Below are 4,398 nucleotides of genomic sequence, written 5' to 3' on the forward strand. Positions count from 1 at the left end.
AGGTGGCAGACGCACCACCTCGTGGTCCCACTCTCGAATTTATGTTGTCCATGATGTACTGTGGTTTTGGCCTGTTCTGTTGACATATGAGCAACAGCTCAGGTCTGGTGGCACTGTCTGGGGCAGGGATTCGGAGACTCTAAAGCCAGGTAATAAGGTCAGCTTTCTTTGGTGGCCGTGGTAGGACACCGACACTCGTCTAATAACTGGCTGTGATAAAGCGCGTTGTAGAGCACCAACACTGATGGTTCAGGCAGCAATGGTAGAAGTTGTGTTGTTAACCAGCGTATGAACAGCTTGCATGTCATTTCCCCGTGGTAATCGCCACTTTTACTCTTTGTAGGATAACAAAGGAAAGAGCCTTCAATAAATCCATTTGCTGTGCCAGCTGCTACCACCATGAAGCGCTCTCCCTCGCCAGGTGGTACCTGTCATCTATGCGTGGCACTGGTAGCAGGTTGTGCGGTGTCCACCCACTCTCTGTTGTGGCTCATTCTGGTGGTGAAACACGTCTCATCGATGTATTCTATCTCCCTTCATCTCGATGGCGCTTCAGAGTCCGGAGAGCCCCGATCCGTCGGCAAACCACATCAATAGACTCTTTTGCAAGATACCTCTTTCGTTGAGACGTTTTATATCTGAATCCCATATCTTGCAGGAGCCGCCTCACCGCTATCTCGGAGGTTGTTTCAGGGATTATGGTGGCTGTCTTCAAATCTGTCATCAGGGTTCTAACAGTAAATACTTGCTTGGCAGCAAATATCTCGTGAACAAACCGACGAATGGCACCCACTGTAAAATTATCAAAGACTTGTGGTATAGGAAATACTTCGCCAGCAGACTCATGTGAGATCACTCATCTGTTATGGTGAATAATCTTCCTCACAGAATTCGACATGATACCCATGAAATTTGCCACACGGTCGTAGGGCCTGTGTGGACAAAGACCAGTATTTAGCCAGTGAATAAAAATGCATTATATGTTAGACTTTGTTTTCTATACGCACACGTTCATGCAAAGAAATTGATAATATTATAAGTCATAATAATCACATTATTATTCGTCACAGTTATTATCATTATTGTTGTTATTAATATAATCATCATTATTGTTATTATTCATACTTCAACATCAAGGAAAAGTAAAAGTAGAATATTTAGATATATATAAAAGCTTTACATATAAAAACTTAGACATATATAGTACATACATGCACATACACATAATTTGTAAATAGAGATTTATATATAAATGTGTGTGTGTGTAAGTACAATGTATATATATATATATATATATATATATATATATATATATATATATATATATATATATATATATATATATATATATATATATATATATATATATATATATATATATATATACATATATATATATATGTATATATATACATATATATATATATATATATATATATATATATATATACATATATATATATATATATATATATATATATATATATATATATATATGTATATATATATATATATATATATATATAAATATATGTATATACATATATACATATATATATATATATATATATATATATATATATATATATATGTATATATATATACATATATATATATATATATATATACATATATATATATATATATATATATGTATATATATATATATATATATATATATACATATATATATATAAATATATATATATATATATATATTTATATGTATATATATATATATATATATATATATATATATATATATATATACACACAAACACACACATATATATATATATATATATATATATATATATATATATATATATATATATATATATATATATATATATATATATATACACACACATATATATATATATATATATATATATATATATATATATATATATATATATATATGTATATATATATTTATATATATATATATATATATATATATATATATATATATATATATATATATATATATATATGTATGTATAAGGAGATCAATAGAATAAGTAAATTGTTAAATATGGTTGATGGAGCTAGTCAGTGAGATAGTTTGCAGTCAAGAAAAGATCAGTCATCTCTTATTCTCATTGCAAAAATTTAGAAATACATTAATATAAACAAAATATTTTTATATCTCATTTTTTTTTCCAAACTCGTGATTCAAGTATAACCCCTATGAAATTTAATTTAGGCTTCCTGTCTGAATCATTTGGTGTTTGTGCATGTTCTGTTATCCACTTACCTGTTAATATTAATCATATGAAGCATGCGGTTCTTTTCTTTATTGCATACTGCAAAAACACGCAGATCGAAAGCAGTCTTGCAGTCACGAGGACAATTTGCCAGGCCTGCCATAAGTGAAGCACCAAACAGTAGTAACAAAAAACAGATTGGCTTTGACGTATGAATGCTCTGCTGTCCTCCTCCTGTTAGCGGCGTGTTTACTATTGTCAATGGGAAAGTTTACTGGGATTTACGTCTGATGTCATAGTTCACGTCACAACTAGCCTCTCTCTAGGTGCGTCTAAATTTAGCTAATTTACCCTTTCAATTTCTTATATTTACTCTGGTAAGTGCCTTTATTATTCACATTAGACATTAATGCATATTTTTGCCAATAAGGCTGTGGCTTCAAATACTTATTTCCAAAATGTGACACATATCCGATGCTTTGGTAGGATTTTATCAACGAAAATAAATTGGACACGGCCCTGAAATGCAAAGTATTCCACCCAGAGGAATTTCTATAGACTTCATTAATCAATAATTAAGTTTGTCTGATAATGTGCTGGCTAAATGAGGAATTTGGACAATATTACTGGAATTTCACTTCATTGCCAAATTTTATTTAGAACACTTGGCAACATCACTTGAAACACCAAACACTGAACGTGTAGTTGTAGTGGCAACTAGAACTGGTTTAGTGCTTTCTTATATGCATATGCAATAAAATTAGGATAACCAGCGTGCATCTAATTAATTTCAACTTAAACATTCCACAATACACCCAAAATATGAAAATCTACTGTGTCAGACAAAAATCTCATTAGAGTCGCTGACAAGGAGTTGTTGCTTGTAAAATCCTTAATTTCTTTTTTTCCCCAAAACAGCTTTGCTAATTTAAGGATGCGTCTTACCACTTGTAGCGTCTTATGACACGAGAAATACTGTCTAATATATATATATATATATATATATATATATATATATATATATATATATATATATATATATATATATATATATATATATATATATATATATATATATATATATATCCTTTAAGCATAACTACATTGTAGTGCAATTTGATACTCATAATTCATAGTCTAAGCACTTGGGCTATAACATAAATTTTATAATCTATTAATCCAATTATTTTGCTGAACTGCATTAAAACTGGAATGTGAAATAAAGTTATACAAAGATTTAAATATAAAACTATGCAAAAGCATATGTTGTTGTTTGTTTAAGATTAAGACAGAACTAGTTCGAATCTGAGTCTTGCTCATTGAACAGACCATAAGTAAAGAAGTTTCGTTACAAATACAGAAATCAATATTTCTAAATGAGTAAAAGAAAAAAAAAGAAAATAGAGAACACACAACCAAAATAATTTTTATTCATTTTCATCATCGTCATCATCCAGGTATAGGTCTTCTATATCCTCGTCATCGTTGTCTAAGTTTATAATGATAGGTCCAACAGGCTCTTGAATGTTTTCCATTGAACAATACCCATCCTCAAAGGCTCGAGATTGTTTCACTGCAGACCCCCAAACACTTTCAGTGGCCAAAAGCTTAGCATCCTCCAGTCTTGCCTGCAAGTCTGCCCGGGTGAATCACTGTAAAGATGATCGCACATGACGTTTCATACACGCCCATACTTGCTCAATGACATTGAGCTCTGGGTGGGCAGGTGGCAGACGCACCACCTCGTGGTCCCACTCTCGAATTTATGTTGTCCATGATGTACTGTGGTTTTGGCCTGTTCTGTTGACATATGAGCAACAGCTCAGGTCTGGTGGCACTGTCTGGGGCAAGGATTCGGAGACTCTAAAGCCAGGTAATAAGGTCAGCTTTCTTTGGTGGCCGTGGTAGGACACCGACACTCGTCTAATAACTGGCTGTGATAAATCGCGTTGTAGAGCACCAACACTGATGGTTCAGGCAGCAATGGTAGAAGTTGTGTTGTTAACCAGCGTATGAACAGCTTGCATGTCATTTCCCCGTGGTAATCGCCACTTTTACTCTTTGTAGGATAACAATTAAAGAGCCTTCAATAAATCCATTTGCTGTGCCAGCTGCTACCACCATGAAGCGCTCTCCCTCGCCAGGTGGTACCTGTCAGCTATGCGTGGCACTGGTAGCAGGTTGTGCG

General features: G+C 32.6%; 1 pseudogene; it reads right to left on the reverse strand.

Annotated features, from left to right (window-relative positions):
* The window catches only part of LOC137648587 (uncharacterized), a 4,033-nt pseudogene extending 131 nt beyond the window's left edge, over positions 1 to 3,902 (reverse strand).
* Between the last annotated feature and the right edge of the window lie 496 nt (positions 3,903 to 4,398).

Source organism: Palaemon carinicauda, chromosome 10, assembly GCF_036898095.1.
Source record: "Palaemon carinicauda isolate YSFRI2023 chromosome 10, ASM3689809v2, whole genome shotgun sequence".
NCBI lineage: Eukaryota > Metazoa > Arthropoda > Malacostraca > Decapoda > Palaemonidae > Palaemon > Palaemon carinicauda.